Source organism: Protopterus annectens, chromosome 6.part0 (genome assembly GCF_019279795.1).
Source record: "Protopterus annectens isolate FY-2018-M chromosome 6.part0, PAN1.0, whole genome shotgun sequence".
NCBI classification, from domain to species: Eukaryota; Metazoa; Chordata; order Ceratodontiformes; family Protopteridae; genus Protopterus; species Protopterus annectens.
Genome location: NC_056737.1, coordinates 1,726,572,116 through 1,726,593,146, shown reverse-complemented (window position 1 = coordinate 1,726,593,146; position 21,031 = coordinate 1,726,572,116).

Here is a 21,031-nt window from a genome sequence, read left to right as displayed (position 1 = left end):
AAGTATAAAAAAAAAATATGGACATCAGAAAGAAGGAGAGATTTGATATGGTGCAATATTCATGGAAAGGAGAAAGGCAAGTTAATTAATATATAGAAAGCAGCCACAACAATATTTCAAGAGAAATACAGGTAAATGCATCCAGATATGGAACATTTCACAATAAAAATAATTAATATCATAAAAATGGAATGCGGAAAAGAAGATTAGCAAAGCAGAAGTTAAATAAATAGAAGTTGAAGTTATGAAGTGTCCATGGAGTGAAGGATTTAATGTAGGAAGTTGAACATAGATTACATCACAGCATGATGGACTGAGTCCCAAAAGTAAGGAGAATCAGGAAGATCAGGAGACATCTGAAGAAGAAATATGGACATGGGGAAGAAAAACAGATTTAATGTGGTGTAATACTTATTATTATGCAAAGGAGAAAGAAAAACTAATCAATACAAAAAAGAGCAACACCAAAGATATTTGAAGAGAAATACAGGCAAAATAATCCACATATGGAAAACCTTACAATACAAAAAATAAGAAGACAAAGAGGAAAAGTAGAAAAGGAGATCAGTAATGGAGAAGTTAAAGAAATAGAAATTGAGGTTATGGTGCACCTGCAAAGTGAAGAATTCAGTGTAGAAAATCTAATGCAGAAAGCATCACAACAGGATAGAGCAATGGATATCCAAATTAATAGGAAACTAGTGGAACAGGAAGCAATTGGTCAGGTGCCATATCAAGATATTTTGAAGCCTTCCACAGGAAACCAGTATAAACATTCAACTAAAGCTAGACAGCAAGGGAAGGAACAGGAGACTGTGGAAACTCTGATGCGGTGAATGTTGAGGAGTGATAGGATAGTGCTTAACCATATGACAGAGCAATGGATGGAACATGATGAAATTGAAGAGAAAGTGCCACAGGAAGATGCTATAGAACTTTCTATAGAATGTCCGCAGGAAGTGGAAAACAAAGGATGTGCCCTCAGTCTGGAAAAAAATGAACAAAGGGAAGAGTTGCTTGATTTAATGGACATATATTCAAATCAATGAAAGAAATAAAGAAATAGATGGCAGAAGGTCAATAGAACCCCAAAAGTCAGAAGTCTGATAAAACATATAAACACAGTAATTAGGACTGTCCATAGAGATCCATGTGATATAACAGAAGTAACAGGATATGTTAATGTGCAGCTAAATTAATAACTGATAAAGTTCTACCACAACAGCACAAGGTAGTGAGGAAGGGAAAAAGTGAATACCATCATGGAAGTATCCAAGAGAGAAAAATATAAAGCAATTAAGACAAGAAGTGTCACTGTTAGAAGACTATAGGAGAGGGAATAGATCAACAAAAATACTAAGAAAGATAGATGTAATAAAAGCAATGCACAGCATTAGAACAGACCAAGATCTATCATGCACTATCACAAATAACAAATAAAAAATTTCAGCACAGGTGGAAAAACTTAAAAAATACATAAATAAATATATAGGAAAAGTACAAAACGGGCAATTTACTGATGATCCAAAAAGGTTTTATAGAGAATTAAGAAACAAGGTAAAAGGAATTGAAAGACCACCAAGAAAAGAAGAAATAGATGCATTTTTGGAGAAGTATCTATGAAGATCCTGTGAAACACAACAAAGATGCTAAATGGATAAAAGAAGTAAAAAAAAAAAAAAGAAGAAGTTTAAAGGTACAGGATATGAAATGGGATGAAGTAACAGCCAGAGAGATTGAAACACAGTTAAGAAAAGCCTCTAATTTGAGAACCCCAGGCCCAGATGCATTGCCTAACTTTTGGTTAAAAGTTTTAACATCTTTACATGAAGACCTAGCCATGACTAAGAACTATTTATATGCGCACCCCAAACAGACACCAATCTGGCTAACTACAGGTAAAACAATACTACCATTTAAGAGTGAACCTGCAAGCTATCCCAAAAATTATAGACCGATAACTTGCCTTCTGACAGTATATAAACTATACATGGGAATTGATGCTGAGAGTTTATAGTCATTTAGAAGAAAACTCAATTATAGTAGAACAAAAGGGCAATAAAGGAATGTCATATGGAACAAAGGATCATTTGCTGTTAAATAAAGTCATAGCAGATAACTGTAAAAAGGGGAAGAATCTAAGTATGGCATGGATTGACTACAAAAAAGCATTTGATACTATCCCACATTCATCGACAAAAGAGCGCTTAAAAATGTATAAAATGCACACTACACTGATCAATTACGTTACAGTGACCATGAAACAATGGCAGACCACTTTGCAATTAAACCATGATAAAGGACAAACTACTATTACAGGGATAAAAATTCAAAGATGGATATTCCAGGCTGATTCTCTGTCACCAATGCTATTCTGCCTTGCCCTTAACCCACTAAGCTGTCGACTTAACAGCTTAGGCCATGGCTACAACTTGCCTCCTAGAAAACAACAAAGTCTAAAGACTTCTCATCTTCTATGTGTCGATGATTTAAAACTGTATTACTCATCAGATGAGGAACTGAAAGTACAGCTGCAGGTTGTCAAAAGTTTTTCAGATGATATTAGAATGTCATTTGGTCTTGATAAATGTGCAAATCAACCTTTAAAGCAGGAAAATTGCACCACCAAGAAAACATCAGTTTAAGAAAGGAATGTGGTATAAAAGAACTTGAGCAAGAGGGAGTGTATTAATACCTGGAAACTGATGAAGGATCAGCAATAAAGCATGAACAGATGTGAATTATGCTTAGTATGGACTACTTCAGTAGACTTAAACTAATCCTGAAAACAATGTTGACATCTAGGAACAAAATCCAAGCTATAAACCATTTCCTGTCCTAACTTAAAGTTTTGGAGATTGGTTGGCCTCAAAACATGTTGGATAAATTAGATATTAAAACAAGAAGAATGTTTCAAGCTCACGAAATGATCTATAAAAATCAGTGCATACCAAGATTATATATTCCCTGTTCTGAAGGAAGGATGGGCCTCCTTGAATTGATTACATGTACAGATCTGCAATTGTGGGACTCCACACATATCTGCTTACCTCACAAGACCCAAACATAGTGAAAGTTTTGAAACATGAGGAGAATAAATCTAACATGACTTCTCTGCTTAACCTAGCAGAAGCATATCACCATCAAGAGGAATGGAAATCAAACCAGAAGTAGATAAAAATCAGTCAGCAAGTGAATGTGCCAAAAAACATAAAAAAAAATCATAAGGTGAAGGACCAGATGAACAGGCAAGAAATGTGGAAAATGCATAAATATAGTTGCAAGTATAAAAAAACATATGGAAGAACCTCATGTTGATCAGGAACGAATGCAGGAATGGTTAAGGAAAGATGAATTCAAACCAAGAGATGAAAGATTAATATTGACGGCTCAATATAGTGGGCTACATGCATGCTGGTTTACAAAGTCCATTGAACATGTGGGAGAAACAGACAAATGTAGGTTTTGTAAAACTGAAATGGAAACAGTCACACACCTTGTTGCTGGTTGTGACATACGAATGGCAGAAGTACTGTATACTGAAAGACATAATAATGTGGCAAGACTGTTGCACTGGAGATTGTGCAAACATTATGGTACTGAAGTGGCTGAAAAGCACTGGAAAGATGATCCACAAAGCATCATAGAAATTTTTGAAGTCTATATCACATGGGATCATCCATTACTAACAATTCAAAAGATAGACGCTAGAAAACTAGATATAGTGGTTCAGGAAAAGAAGACAAAAGTAACATTGATCATTGAAATCACCACATCTAGTGACTACAGTGTCCTGTGTACAGAGAAACACCAAGTTATAAAATATCAGGATCTGCAAGCAGAAACAAGCTCAATGTGGAAGAAAGATACCCAAATAGTTCCAATAGTAGTAGGAGCAATGGGTCTTATAAAAAAAGAGTCTAAAATCGTATTTAGATATGCTACCAATACATGTAACTCCATACGAAATGCAGAAGGGGTCATTACTGGGCACATTGCAGGTGCTGGGAAGAGCACTTTTGGCTGACATCAAAGAGTGAAACAACACTAATTTCATGAACTTTAATCGTACTTTGACTTAGGAATGGGGTCCATTCCCATAATTGTGTTAGAAACCCAAAAGATTTGGAGAAATTTAAAAGGTACAGACACCCTGCACTGATTGACTACATTACAGTGACCATGAAACAGTGTAAGACCACTTTGCAATTAAGCCACGATAAAGGACAAATTATTATCTCAGGGATAAAAATTCAAAGTGAGATATTCCAGGGTGACTCTCTGTCACTATTGCTATTCTGCCTTGCCCTTAACCCATTAAGCTGCCTACTTAACAGCTTAGGCCATGGCTATAATTTGGCTCCTAGAAAACAACAAAGTCTAAAGACTTCTCATCTTCTTTTTGTCAATGATTTAAAACTGCATAGCTGATCAGATGAAGAACCGAAAGCACAGCTGCAGGTTGTCAAAACTTTTTCTGGTAATATTAGACTGTCATTTGGCCTTGATAAATGTGCAAAAGCAACCTTAAAAGCAGGAAAACTGCAGCACCAGGAAAACATCAGTTTAGGACAAGAATGTGATATAAAAGAACTTGAGCAAGAGGGAGTGTATAAATATTTGGGAATGGATGAAGTATCAACAATAAAACATGAACAAATGTGAATAAAACATAGCAAGGAAGACTTTAAAAGATTTAAATTAATCCTGAAAACAGCCTTGACATCTAGGAACAAAATCCAAGCTATAAACAAATTTGCTCTTCCTGTCCTAACTTACAGTTTTGGAGTGACTGACTGGCTCCAAAATGTGTTGGATAGATTAGATATTAAAACAAGAAGGATGCTTCATGCTCACCAAATTATCTATAAAAATTAGCGCATACCAAGATTATATACTCCTCATTCCGAAGGAGGGATGGACCTCCTTGAAATTGATTACATGTAGAGATCTGCAATTGGGGGACTCCACACATATCTACTGACCTCACAAGACCCAAATGTAGTGAAAGTTTTAAAACATGAGGAGATAAAACTAAGGTGACTTTGCTGCTTAATCTAGCAGAAGCATATCGGCATCAAGCAGGAATGGAAATCAGACCAGAAGTAGATAAAAACCAGGCAGCGACTGAATGTGCCAAAAACAAAAGAAGGAATGTAAGGTGAAGGACCAGATGAAAAGGCAAGAAATGTGGAAAATGTATAAATATAGTTGCAAGTATAGAAAACTTCTGGAAGAACCTCATGTTGATGGTTAAGGAGAGGTGAATTCAAACCAGGACATGAAACGTTAATACTGGTCTCCCAAGATAGTGGGCTACATACACACTGGTTTACAAAGTCCATTGAATATGTGGAAAAAAACAGTCAAATTTAGGTTTTGTAAAACCGAGTTGGAAACAGTCACACACCTTATTGCTGGTTATGACGTACTAATGGCAGAAGGACTGTTACTGAAAGGCATAATAATGCGGCAAGACTTTTGCACTGGGGCTTGTGTAAACATTATGGTATTGAAATGGCTGAAAAACACTGGAAGCATGAGCCACAAAGCATCATAGAAAATAATGAAGTCTACATCATATGTCATCATTCACTACCAACAGTTCAAAAGGTTCAAGAACAGAAGACAAAAATAGCATTGATTATTGAAATCACCACACCCAGTGACTACAGTGTCCTGCATACTGAGAGACACAAAGTTATAAAATATTAGGATTTGCAAGCAGAAATGAGAGCAATGAGGAAAAAAGATACCCAGACTGTTCCAATAGTAGTAGGAGCAATGGGTCTTATAAAAAAGAGTCTACAATCATATTTATATATGCTACCAATACATATAACTCAGTACGAATTGCAGAAGGAGTCATTACTGGACATGTTGCGGGTGCTGCAAAGAGCACTACTGGCTGACATCAAAGACTGAAACAATACTAAACTTCATGAACTTTAACGGACTTTGACTTAGGAATGGGGTTCATTCCGGTCATGGTATAGAAACCCAAAAGATTTGGTGGAATTAAAAAAGGGAGGGTACAGACGTATTGAATTATAATATGAAGTGCAGACTGCAAATAGCAATGCTACAGGGACACATTTGGAAATAAGTGAGCATGCAAATTTGATAAAGAAAGTATTTCAGGAGAGATATTCAGTGGACCATCATGGACAAAGGTAAAGGAGAGTACTTATATTAATTGCTAGAGGAGCTCTAATAGTGATAGAAGAGGAAAAAAACTAGTAAAAGTAGGTTTGTGGCCTGCCTCTCAACTGTCCAGATTTTCACAGAATATCCATATTTTTGCCTCATATTTTTGATCTGTTCCTCATAACATTTCTGGTTTTCTTTCCTTTTTGCTTTTTTTTTTTTTTTTTTTTTGAACCAAACTTCCAAATAAGCAAACCAAGGCACCTGACATACTAGTGTAGAAAAAAATCACTCCACGTTGTGCAAGTATCCCAGTTTATTAAAGTATACAAATGCAGAAGTATTAATGCTTAACAAAGTCACCACGTTTTCATCCCTAAGACACAGGACCTCATCAGATAATCCCAAACCAGAAGAGTTAGCTCTATTTAAACCCATCACAGCTGGTTTAATGACTTAATTAAGTGTAATGCAAATTAATTAATCAATCAACTACAACATTTTACTATACCCTACATTATATACCAAAGAAATTCATGCAGGAAAACATTTAATAAAATCAACATGAAATATTAGTGCCATAGCTCAATAGATATAAAATATAATTTATTTAAAGTGTGCGGACACACAAAACCTTATAAAACCTTTTAAAAAGTTGTTTTTTAAAAATATTTAAAAAATAACCATAGACCCCCCCCCCCCATTGTAAAATCAATGTTTGGCAGATTGAAGCTTTAACACTGGAGCCAAGGAAATGTGCTCATTTAGACCTGGAAGCTTATTTGCTTCCAATTTTAGCTGCCAGAACAGCTCTCGGAATTATATTCTTGTTTCATAAGGACCTCCCCTAGGATCAACGTATACTTTTTCAACCACATAGAAACCAAAGGATGCCATGCTACAAGCTAAACTGTGTTTATACAGGGCATTGTTTTCAGCATGTTTCCTTATGCCATTAAAATGTTCATATACGTGTCTTTTAAACATCCTAGTGTTTTTTCTAATATAGAAAGCACCACATTCTTTACAAATGGGGATATAAATCATTCCTATGGTATCACAGTTTGAATAAGCATTGGTCCTAAGTTCCAGGTTTCTCATTTAAAAAAAAATGATTTCCCCCTGTATGATGTGTGAACATTGGGAGCAAGAGCCACACTTAAAAGTTCCCTGTCTTTGTCTCTTAAATTTATTTTTTCGGCCCTCCAACATCTCCTTCATGTTTCTACCCTTCCTGTAGGTAATTCTAATGGGGTCCTTGAATAGTTTATCTAAATCTGAATAGTTCCCAAACCTGTTCCAATTACTAGTAATAATGTTCTTAATGATAGGTGCATGTCTGTTAAAATTCAAAACCAGATTACTACTCCAATTAATCACTGTGCTAGTGTGTGGGTCCCTGTTGATGCTAGTGTGTTCGGAGACACCCAATATGGGTGCAAAGCTTCCCCTCCTTTCCTGCTGGACCTCATCCATAATTTCTTCTATCAGTGAGGTTTGAATTTACTAATTAATGACAAGCCTTTGACTTCAGACTTCATATCCTTCAGAAAATGAACCATAACACAAGACCTTTTATTCTAGCAACTTTCTAAGTCTGTAAGAGCAATATTTAAAATGTGTCCCTATTTTTGGGGCTTTCTCCCCTCCCCCATCATTTTTAGAGTTTTCCACATTTTTTATAGTAAAAGGTTGAGAGCTGTGGTTTGTGGTAGTGAGGGGCTACTGGCAAATGAGGAGGATTACACTGACATGTGTTTATACTTTACCTAAAACAGCTATTATGGAGCTTAGGAACATTTTGGGAGAAATAATAAGCTTTCAGCAGGAATTATTACTTATAAGTAGAGACTGAAATTTGATTTGCAACATTGATGATGTATCTGGAGGGCCTATAAGGAAACCATAACAAAAGAGGATAGATTTCTGAAGAAATTTATAAAAATATTTGGTATGGAATATGTAAATTCATCAGTAAGAAGTCAGATAGAATTTACATATTATTTCCCCAAGGGGCAATAACAGGGAAAGACAGGACAGAAATTAAATTTCACAAGGTCATATGTATTTAACTGAAGGCTTCAACACACATCCAATAACTATTTCAGATCATGTGCTAATAACAACTAAGATACAAATGCAGGGAAATTGTCATTTCTCCACCTACCTGTTAAAAAGAGAGAAATTTAAGGAATGGGTAGTGAAAATTATTTCAGAGTTATTAGGAAAGATAGAAAAATGAAAGTTGAGTAGAAATAAAAGAAAAAGAGATATGGTTAAGAAATAATATAAATTATTAACAGGGGTTGACAAAGGTTAAAGCATTGCAGAATAAGGGAATCTCATAAAACAAAGAGAGGCACAACTGCAGAGCGCTAAAGAGAAAATAAGGGAGCATCTGACTAATATGCATGAGTTTAGAAAGCTTGCTGTTATACAACTATATTTTGATAATAACTCCAAAGCATAACCGCTTGGCAAAATGACTTAGGCAACAGAAGGTTGAAAGGTTTGTTGCCAGACTTGGGGAGCCTATAACAAGAAAAGTAACCAGAGATCATGTATAGGTATTAGAGATATATCAGACATTTTATGGATTTTTTTATAAAGTAGAGAAATATGGAAATCAAGAAAGGCAATTAATATTATGATAGGAGGAGATTACATAAAAAAAAATAGTGACATACAATCAATTACAGGAAAGTCTCCAGAAATAGGTGGCATTCCTGTGGAAGTTTGGAAGCTTGGAGGGAAGAAAGTGATGAAGATCTGGAAAGGTTTGTTTAAGACTATTTTAAAAGGAGGGAAGCACCAACATCCTGAAAGAAAGCTGTGGTGGCTGTGATGTCTAAAGATGGTAAATACCCATCAGACCTAGCTTCATGCACCTCCATTTCAATTTTAAACTGAAATTATAAAGTGTATATCTCTATAATAGTTAAAGGAATGGCAAAGATGCTGCCAAAATTGATAGATGTGGATCAATGTGCTTTTGGGCAGAGCAGGCAAACAGTTGACAACCTTAACAGAACAATGTAGATCCAGAAGGAAGTAAGACTGTAAGAAAGTACTGCTGTTCTTGGTGGGTCTTGAAGAAGGAAAAGGCATTTACTGGAATAAGCTGGAATTTTATGATTAGAGCAACAGAAGATTTTCCTTCACTGTTATAATACGAAGGTTAATTAGGAGGATATATCAGGGATTGGAGGTACAAAGTAAAGTGGAAGGCTTCCTCTCTAACAAGTTGTGTCTGATCAGAGAAGCCAGGCAGTGATGTCTTCTTTCCCCTTTTTTATTTGATTTATATTTAGAACCACTGGCAAAGAAAGTAAGGGACTCAGAAATTGAAGGATTTAATAGTTATGATAATCAAGAAAAGTTGGCTTTATTTCCAGATGATATTATTTTGTACCTGATAAAACCAGAAAAGTACATTTCAATATTTTGGGACATCTTGATACACTTCAGGACTTGTCAGGATATAAATTTAATAAAGATAAAACAAAGGCTATAGTTGTAAACCATGTACCCAAACATGAATTGGTCCAACAATGTCCCTACTTATGGAGACATGATAAAATGAAGTATTTAGGAGTATAGATTAAAATGGATTTTGTTATGGCAGTTAAGGACATGTGAGAAAAGATTAAACATAAGATATTACATAAAGTGGGAAAACAGAATCTTTTTTTATGGATATGGATAGCAAGATACAAGCAGTGAAAATGTTTTCAATCAACTAAGAGAAGTTGTAGACAACAATTAAGAAAAAGTTGAAGGAATTTATCTGGGAGGGGAAGTTGCTGATCCTTCCAAAAGAACAAGGTGGATTAGGATTATCTGATTTGAAGGGATATTTTAGAGATACACAGTTAAGGCTTGTATACACAATCAAGCAGAAAGCTATAATTCAACGTGAAAAGGAATGATGATGAAATGGGGAGACTCAAGAAATAAGGACAGACTGGGATTTTGGATGCAGATCCTTAAGGAGAATAACAACAGCTATACAGAATTTTATATTCATAAAGTAGCAGAAAGTATTCTAAGAACTAAGCCAACACAAGAATGTAGAAAGGAGATTTGCCAATAGTGATAACTGTGATTAGTGGTAAAGAGAACAGGTAAGATGGTGCTAGGATTTATTCAATAAAATTGGGAAAGGAACCAAGGAGCTGGAAGCAAATACCTAGAGAGGGAAATGTAACAGAAGAGGAATAATCCAAGAAGACATTGGACTGCTGGCTAGTGACTACCTTCTCTAAATGGGAATGATATCAAGGGTATAGCCAAGGAGAAAGGGAAAGGAGAATCTTAAGTGAAATACTTGTGCTGGTAGGCGTTTTAGTTGACTCTAGAACAGAAGCTGCTTTTAAAACATGGTTAATTAGTAAGGCATATAAAAATTGCATAAATAACATTAGGAATCAGAGGTGATTAGAAAATATATTAAGATAAACTATATAAGAAATTCATAAAGAAACAATGGGAGGATATATGCATGGCTACCAAATATGCAACAAAATCTATAAGATTTGGGATTTCGTTTGGAAGTATTAGCATTGGTATTTTTATGCCCCAAGCACAGGTAGATGTCAAATGTTGCACATGTGATGGGGGAGAAAGAGGTGACTGGAAACATATGTTTTGGGGCTGCAGCGAGTAGGTAGATTTCAAAAATTCTTTATAGAGTATTCTGTCAGAAATATACATTTTTTGAGTTAGGATACAAGATCTAAATTGCCTAGACATACTTTTTAAAGCCTTGCTATGTTTAATTATAGTGGCTGCCAAAAATGCAGTTAGTAGAAAATTGAAAAGAAAGTCTAAACCAACCGTATCTGAAGCACTGAATAGTGCAACAGAGATAAAAGAACTGGAGGTCTGATCTTTATAAAAGAGTAGGAGTCTTTTACATTGAAAAATGGAAACTGTAGGAATAACACATGAAGAATAATGTTTTGGAGGAGGAGCAAAATTTAAGGGAAGGCAAAAATTGAGCAATTTATGTAATGTTGGATTGATGATAGTTATACATGAAAAAACAGCTGTGAAGTGCAATGTTTGTAACTAGGAACATGTCCATATGGTTTATTTTCTTTTATACACACACATAGATAGATAGATAGATAGATAGACAGATAGATAGACAGACAGATAGATAAGTTTGTTTGCTTATGTCTTGAGTAATAATTCAATAAAGATGTTAAACATTAGGGACATTGATCTTCTGTTTATTTGATGAAATGGAATGCATACACACACACACATATATATATATATATATATATATATATATATATATATATATATCAGTGTGTTTGTGTGTGTGTGTGTGTGTGTTTGTGTGTGTGTGTGTGTGTGTGTGTGTGTGTGGATATTATGTGAACAGGTTGCAGAAAGCTGAATAAACATTTCGTTGACAGAGTATTTTGATGTGTGTTTATATCAAAGATAGTTTTAGGCATAGGCTAGAAATTTTCAGAAATAGCAACACTTAGTGCTCCTTTTTTATTGGGCCTGTGATTATGCTTATGGTAAGTGGTTTTCTTCTAATGCTGAAACTTACAGCTATGCCTAATGTTATGGCATGAGGGGTTGGAAAGCATATGAGAGACTGCTTGCAGGTCAAAATTACAGTATGAGCCAGGAAAGGGAATGGATTTAGTGTAGCATTTCTCTGATTGTGTTTGTAAAGGGCTGGAAGTGTGTGTGAGCATTTTCTGGCTATGCTTCAGGAAAAGTTTAGGTAAGGGGATAGATTTAGGGTTGTGCATGTGTAATAATGCATGTGATGACTGTGTATGTGTGAATGTCTGTTTAGTGGTACTTTTAGGGAAAGGATGTGTTGCAGGTTATTGTTTAGGGTTAAGGTTAGGGACAGCGGCAGGGTTAGGGTTAGCACAAATGAGTATGATGGAACAGGGAAGTGAAGCTCTCAGTTTATCCTTACTCATGTCTGCTAGCCCTAATCTTGTTGTCCTTAACCCAAAATTTACACATTATCTTATGAAAAAGCCTTTGTCTAACAGTATCACTACTCAGATCACAAAATAAAGTTTATACATTATTTAAATAATGCTATTTTTTTATGTTTCTGTGGAAGTGGTCTGAGGCACAAATAGCTTGTCTCAATACAACATATGGACAAAAATGGGTAAACATTGTTTTTCTTTTGCTTTTGTAGAAACTCTCCCCTTTTCTAATTAATGTCCACATGCCAGAGATGTTTTGTTCAAAATGACTAAAAAAACAGTTGGGAAGAGAGCTTGGATAAGCAATTTGCAAAGAAGCAATGGGAGGATATATGTATGTCTCACACATATGCAACAAAATGTAGAAGATTTAGAATTGTTGCCTGTAAATGTTTACATAGATATTTTTCTACCAAAAATGTACTCCAGAGAATTTTTCCTTCAGTAGACAGCAAATGTTGGAGTTGCGATGGGGAAGGAAGAGATACTTGGGAACATATTTTCTGGCAGTGCAGTGGGTTGGCAGACTTTAAGGATTTACTGTGGGATGCACTGTCAGGGATGCAGGGTGGACAGATTGTTGTGATGAGAGAGATGTTTTTTCTGAGCTATTCTACAGTATCGGAATTGCCTAGATATGGTAAGGCCTTACTGTGTCTAGTTATGGCGGCTGCCAAAAAGAGCAATTACTAGAAAATGGAGATCAAAATCTAAACCAAATATATTAGAAGTAATGAATATAGTAACAGAGATAAAACAACTGGAATTGAGAAGTTTAGAAATGAGAAGGAGTAAACTACGTAGGAAAAAATGGGAATTGTGGGAACAATAAACACAGAGGAGCAAGGAGGATTAAAAGAAGGCAGAACTTAAGTGAGCTATATAATGTTTTACTGAAAATGATTGCATAGATTATAAGTGAAGCATAATGTTTGCAACTGGGAGTGTGTCAGTATGATTTGTGATGTAAAATGATTGCAACTGGGATTGTGGCAGTGTGTTTGTTTTCATTTACATAAATGTATGACTGCTTATATCATAAGTGATGGTTAAATAAATATATTTCTTGTTTAAAAAGAGGGGCAGGAATTGAATAATTTATGTAATGTTGCTTAGGTTATATAATCTGCGGTGGTGCAGCGGTAGCATTGTTGCCTCACAGCAAGAGGTTCTCCCGTTCAATTCTCAGCTAGTGTGTGGGGAGTGCCTTCTGTGTGGAGTCTGCATGTCCTCCCTGCGGGTCGAGTGGCGTTCCAAAAGACATGCGTGAATGGGTGTGCCTTTGTTGAAGGTTGGGCGTCGAGCTGGCAACTTGGCACCATGAAAATCTGCTGCCAATCATTAGCGGACCGGAGTTCTGCTGTGGTGACCCCTAACTGGGAAATCCTGAAAGACAACAAAATGTTGCTTAGGTTATATAATATATAGAAATGTATGTGAAGTATAATGTTTGTTAATGTTAATTTGTTAATACAGTTTGATTACTTTTGCATAAATGCAAAATTGCTAATGTCACAAGTGATAATTCAATAAAGGTGTGTTTAAACAAACAAGAAAAAAAAAAAAACAGTAAGAAAAAATTATTAATGAGGTATGGATGAATGATTTCTGCCTATCTTGTCTAACAGTATAGCAGCTAATGTTGTAGTTTCAATAGATAAAAAAAAATTAAAAGGCTACGTAATTCAACAATTTTAGTACAGTTGCTAAAGTGACCAAACAATTGTCTCACATAATTAGAAAATATTGAAGGACATCAAGATTTATTTAATGATGTTGGATAAAGCAGCGCCCCCCCCAAAAAAAAAACTATTATTAAGAAAACTGACCAAATAACCAGTTACATCCTTCAAAACAGTTAGACACTTTTAAGTACAGATTTTGTTAGCAATGCAAACATATTAATGAAGAGCCATACTCTACAGTGGCAGGATATTCATAAGCCATGGATGCTAAAAATATTTTAATTGCTTGTTTAAAGGTATGGTATACTTTGCAAAAGTTGGTAGATGAAGTGCCTTCTTTACAGAAAAAACTATTCATAGGTTAAACCAAAGGATTTAGGAAAACCAAGGGAAGGTCAACAAATGATGTTAAAGTTGTGTTATTACTGTCCATACCACATAAGTACATTAAGCAATGTTATGCAAGGTGGTACATTTGCGATGGCCTGAGCAGAACATGTGGTGAAATTTGGAAAGCAAATAATTATCCCCCAAATGATTAATAGTCAGACAGTGAACTACTCTTTCAAATGTATGATATAATATGAACACCTTTATTAGCCTTTCCCTTACCCTTACTGGGAACTGATTTTGATTTGAGTAGAAAATATTAAACAATGATCTCTTCATTCTGGTAAGACCATTCCCCAGATTCTCAAAAGCCCGCACGGAGTACAAAATTGATGCAAGAGCTCAAGCAAGCAATATGGCTGCCGTGCGATCCAGGAACAGCCTGCAGGGGTGTGCACAAGTGCTCCTACATTAATCTTGCACGGACTAAGCCCTGGTATGCAAATCACCCCATTTGCAGGTGCAATCCATGCAAATTAGGTGATTTTGCAATCCAGGAAGCTTGCAACAGTCCGTGCAAGACTAGTGCTATCTGCAGAAATGCACTTGGTTAGTAACCGAGTACATTTCTGCAAAGTCCAAAACAGAGCTATGACAGCTCTGAATAAAGGCTGCATATCAAGTAGTAAGCATGCCAATGGCCAAGAATAAGGCCAATAGGATTGCAAACAAAAAAAAGTAAAAAAAAAAACAACTTTTATATTTTTTAGCCGATCTCAGCTGTTTAAGCGTAGAAAGCAAGAAGAAAAAAAGAAGTTAAACCAGGAAATAGCAGCAGTGTGCTGATTTGAGCAGTCTGCGGCACGCACACGGGCTTAAACAGAGAGGCAATGGGAAGAGAAAACAGCAATAGGAAGGTAATCAAGGAGAACTAGCTTAGCTGGCAGGTGAAATGCATCAAAATCAGCCAATTACACAGGTAGCAGACCAGTCCAGCCCAGCCCAGAACACTACTATAAACTAAGCAAACACTTTCCCCTCTGGTTTTTCCCACCACCGGTGTATACAAGTGGGGAAATTTTAACAAACAAACCTACAAAATGAGAAGGGCTGCAGCAGGCAACATAAAACAACATGTGCAAGAGGCTGAGGGTGGTAAGGATGTGAATGCTACTGAACAACCCACAGTGAGGAGACGGAGAACAGTGTACAGACGCAAGGTAACCTACCAGGGGCTATATGAGCTGGAGATAGTGGAGTGCTATAGTTTGGACAGAGACCACCTACATCAAATTGTTGAGCTGTGCCGGCCACACCTGACACACCAAACTGACCGAGGGGAAACCATCCCATTGGATACCAAGCTATGTGTAGGCCTAGACATACTAGCCACAGGGGGTCTATATCATATAATCCTACTTCCAAAATTTCGAACACCATATGTTTGAACTTGGAAGTTCTAAAAATGACAACATCGAAACCTCAGAACAGTGAATTTTTTCCCAGGGAAAAAATTTGCTGTTCCAAAAACACACACACACAAGCACACCAAAAAACTAATAAACCTACACTAAACCTTACATACACGACTATCTATGCACTAAACTTAACCCAAACCTTAACTGTAAGGTCTGTCATTATCACACACTTACCTTACCTGCACCCTAACCCTAAAGTCTGTCACTATCGCACACTTACCTTACCCGCACCCTAACCCCAAAGTCCATCACTATCACACACTTACTTTACCCACACCCTAACCCCATCCATCACACTCACACACTTTCCTTACCCGAACCCTAACCCCAACATCCGTCACACTCATACGCTTACCTTATCCGCACCCTAACCCTAAAGTCCATCACTAATGCACACTTACCTTACCTGCACCCTAACCATAAAGTCCATCCCTATCGCACACTTACCTTACCCGCACGCTAACCCCGTCCATCACTCTCATACACTTACCTTACCTGCACCCTAACCCCAATGTCCATCACACTCACACACTTACCTTAACCTGATCTGTAACTTTTGCACCACAGTGGAAAAAATGTCGAAGCCACAGAAACAGCCAATTGAATTCTTTCTGCGGCTTTGACATTTTTATTTTTTGAACTTCCCCGTTATAACTTCTAGTATTCGAAATTCTGAATGGTTGATTAAATAACATAGACCTGCCACAGATACCTCCCAAAGCACAGCTATGGATATCATGGAGATCTCACAGGCATCAGCATCCAGAGTATTCCATCAGTTCCTGGATGCCATGTGATCACATGCCAGTGAGCATGTATATTTCCTCAACACACATTAGGTGTTGACCAGCAATATGCGTCTCTTCCACCAAATAGTAGAATACACTGGGGTAGTGGGTGCTATAGACTACACACACATATGCATCAAAGCACCACCCGGTAAGCAGGGTAGGGCCTACATCAACCGCAGTGGCATCCACTCCATCAACTGGCAGGTCGTATGTGATGCCCAGGGCATTATAATGAATGTGTGTGCTGGCTGCTCTGGAAGCTATAATGATTCCCACATATGGCATCTGACACAGCTATACAAGAGATCTGCCAATGGGGAAATCCCCTATGGTCACCTAGTGGGGGATGCTGGGTAAACACTGGAGCCATGGCTGATGACACTCATCAGAAATGCACACACTCCTGAACAACAATGCCATAATGAGGCACATGCACAGGCCAGACATATAATAGAGCATGTGTTTAGGATGCTCAGGTCACGGTTCCGGTGTCTGGACACATCTGGTGGAGCCTTGAAGTATTCACCAGCTACATGTACCCAAATTGTTATGGTATGTGCTATGCTACACAATATGATCCTGCAGAAACAGCTACAGCAGGAACAGCATGGGACAGGGCCACACAGCCCCCCACCAATGCCAAGGCCTTCACAGGCACAGAGTGACCCAGAGGAGGAACAACCTGAACTTGTCCCAGTAGGCAGAAGGAGGCATGCTCAGTATGCCCTGGCTTTGGCAAAGAGGCAATGCATAGCACATGTAGCACATGCACTGACACAGTAGGGACCCAGGGAATGACACCTCTCTCTGACTCACGCATACAGTAAAAAGGATGCCAAATATGACACTACCTGTGCTCAACCATGTATAGGGTGTGTACTATGTGCATCTGACATAGGCAGTCCTCCAACACCATCCGCAAGTTTAGCACACCCTCAAGGTAAGTCAATCAACCTACCAGTTGCCAAATGGAATAGAATGTGTTGTTACCTGTAGCTATGGTATGGATGTGAGCATGCAAGGGAATTGGGTGGCTGAATGTTATGGCAGCAGACAGTAGACACCCATAGTGGCACCATGACATCTCTAACACATACTGGAGTCACCATAGTAGCCAGTACTACACAGGGTGACAAAACCCACTGCAGGAAATGTGCTGAGCAACATTTGTGTCCATTTGACCCACACATGCCAGTGAGGACGGTTCACATACCCAACAGCAGTCTCAGCCAGCAGGACAGGTGTAGACAAACCCAACCAGAGCCTGTGCAATGGCCCCTGAATGATGGCTATGGTTAACCCCCCCAGGCCTACACAGACAGACCACAGCAGGGTAGGCAGTGGGATGTTAGTTATGAAGGGTAGGAAGTCAGACAATAGTATGTAGGGCAACCAAAGCCACAATCTGAAGTACACTGGTATGCCTGTAGTCAGCATGATAGTTAGCATTACAGAATGAAATGGAGTACCTGGCATAACAGTACAGTCATAGCAAATGTGTACAAGTGTCATGTGTGCCCCCCACATCCTATATAGTAATGTAATAACAGGCAGGTGTGACCCCCCCCCCAACTCTGTGTAGAAATGTAGAAACAGACAGGTGTGCCCCCCCATCTTACATAGTAATGTAATAACAGTCAGGTGTGCTCCCCCAATCCTGTGTAGAAATGTAGAAATAGTCAAGTGTGCCCCTCCATCCTACATAGTAATATAATAACAGTCAGGTGTGCCCCCCATCCTCCATAGTAATGTAATAACAGTCAGGTATGCCGTCCCACAATCCTGTGTAGAAATGTAGTAAATGTCAGGTGTAGCCCCCCCCATCTACATAGTAATGTAATAACAGTCAGGTGTGACCCCCCACTCCTGTGTAGAAATGTAGAAATTCCATCCCCACCCATGGCAGTTCTGCCCATTATGCAGAAATGTAGTGACAGCCAAAGCCAAATGATCGATGGATACCCTGCAGAGACAGCATGCTACCTGCCAGTGTACAACACAAAGGACAGCACTGCAGCACAAACTACCTGGGCACAATCCACACATTCAATACAGATGGCCATACTGGGCATGCTCACACACTTTGAGAAATGAAGGCAATGTTAATCAACAACATACTGAAAGGTCATACTGGGCATGCTCACACACTTGAAATCATGAAGGCCATGTCTGCAAAGACCAGTGGACCAGACATATCTGGCAGTTGCAGTTGTTAGTGCAGACACTCATCAGTATGCATCACTCATGCCATGCACTCACAGTGGATAGAAATACAGACATATATGTCAGGACAACACACTATAATAAGCCAAAGGTAGACGTACAAAGATGTGTAGAAGAGGGTGACTGTGACAAGGAGCCATCCAGGCCTGTCCCACCCAGCACACAGCCAAAGGGCCCCAAACACATGAGGTGCAGATGTCGCTCACTGCAGATACTAGCCACCAGTATCTGTCAGCATTACAGACTATGTAGTGCATGTGCCAGCTGTGCAACATGACTGTACAAGGAAGTTGTCATCTAGCAGCTGTATACACGTACCTGTGAAATATGACCCCATGTGTGCCCGCATGTGGCATGTCAACCCCTAGATGAATGGGTTATGGCCCATGCACACACACTGCCCTCCCCATAGCTCTACTATAACAAGCCTGCTGAGGTCATCCAGTGTGAAATACACCTTTGGGAGAAGTGTAGCCCAGTAATCTCTGTGGTGCATCACATAACTGCATACTGCTATAGTATGATAAACTGGTTAGGTAGAAGCTCTAACCCCAGACTTGGCAACTGTGTGTGTGTTTGTGTGCGTGTCTGGCTGTGTAGAAAGAATGCTTTTAGGGTACTCACACTCCCTACAATTCATATACTTAAGTTTGGCAAGGCTACTGATGTCACTCACCTAGAAATACACCTCTGGGAAGGCTGTAGCTCAGTAGTCTCCATAGCATGTTCTGTAACTGTGTACAGCTGTAGTGTGATAAAGTAGTTAGGTAGGTGTTCTAATCCCAGACATGCCAAGTGTGTGTCTGTCTGACCCTGCCTGTGTAGAGAGCAATGCATTTTAGGGTACTCACACTCCTTACAATTCATATACTCAACTTTGGCAAGGCTGCTGATATCACCCATCTAGAAATACACCTCTGGGAAGGTTGTAGCCTAGTAATCTCCATAGTGTGTGCCATAACTGCGTACTGCTTCAGTGTGGTTTAGAACTGAGGTAGAGTTCCATCCCCACCCATTGCAGTTCTGGATGTTTTTTGTGTGTGTGTCACTGTCTGTGTTGGGAACAAAGCATTTTAGGCTAGTCACACACATCACATTTCAAATGGCTTACTTTGGCAATCCTGCTGATGTCATTCATTGTGTCTACGCATTTGGGGAAGGGGTTTTTCAGTAATCCCTGTGGTGCGTCCTATAACAGCTCCATGCTGTAGTGTGATATAGACCTCTGTTAGGGGTTCTATACCCACCCATGTTGGTTGTGGATGTTTTGTGTGTGCGTCACTGTCTGTGAAGGGAACAATGCATTTTAGGCTAGTCACTGACAGTACATTTCAAATGGTCTACTTTGGCAAACCTGCTGATGTCATTCATTGTGATACACACCTTTGGGGAAGAAGTACTTCAGTAATCTCCATGGCACGTACTATAACTGTGTAGTGTAATAAACTAATTAGGTAGGGGTTCTATTCCCAGACATGACAGGTGTGTGTGTGTGTGTGTGTGTGTGTGTGTGTGTGTGTGTGTGTGTGTGTGTGTGTGTGTGTGTGTGTGTGTGTGTGTGTGTGTGTGTGTGTGTGTGTGTGTGTGTGTGTGTGTGTGTGTGTGTGTGTGCTTGTAACTCATATCCTGTGTGGAGGTGGTTATGACTGTGTGATACCTGTGGGCAATGTGAAACGGGTTTTGCATAATTCTTATATGGTGGCCCTACTATATATCACTATGCCCACTGTACAGGGATAACAGATGTGAAATAGCTGAGAGGTTGGGGTGCAAAGCCATACCCATACATGTAACATCAAGGCCAGGCAATCACAGTTAACAGCCCCAGTATTACCCAGAGCACACTCTCAACCCATGTCTCATACAAAAACACATGCCTAGGCAACAGCCAATATGTGGGTAGTGCACTGCATATTGGCCACTGATAGTAACTATGGGATGATAGCTGTGGGCTGCAGAGGGCATGGCATCCTGTCCATCTGTCCAATATGCACATACATGCAGACAGTGCACCTTCCCCATGTTTCCATTGGACACCTGCAGCACCTGTGGTGCCATCACATGTGACCTGCAAAGGACATGCCATGCCTGACAACATGCACTGTATTGACAGATGCCACTGACACCAGGGAATGCTGTTAGCATGCTATCAATGTAGGTGCAGGGTAAACCTGCTGCCCATTACCAGTTCCCGCAACAGTTCACAACATGGGCCAGACACCCCAGGTACAGTTCTACATGTCACTGTACATGCATGTGGGAGGTGAGCACATCCCAGACACCATCCATGTCATGGACTAAAGAACACATACATGGCAAGCGATGCACAGCATTGGCCACACACAGTAGTCACCCAGGTGACTGGATAGTGGATACAATACCCACCTGTGTGGGCAAATTCA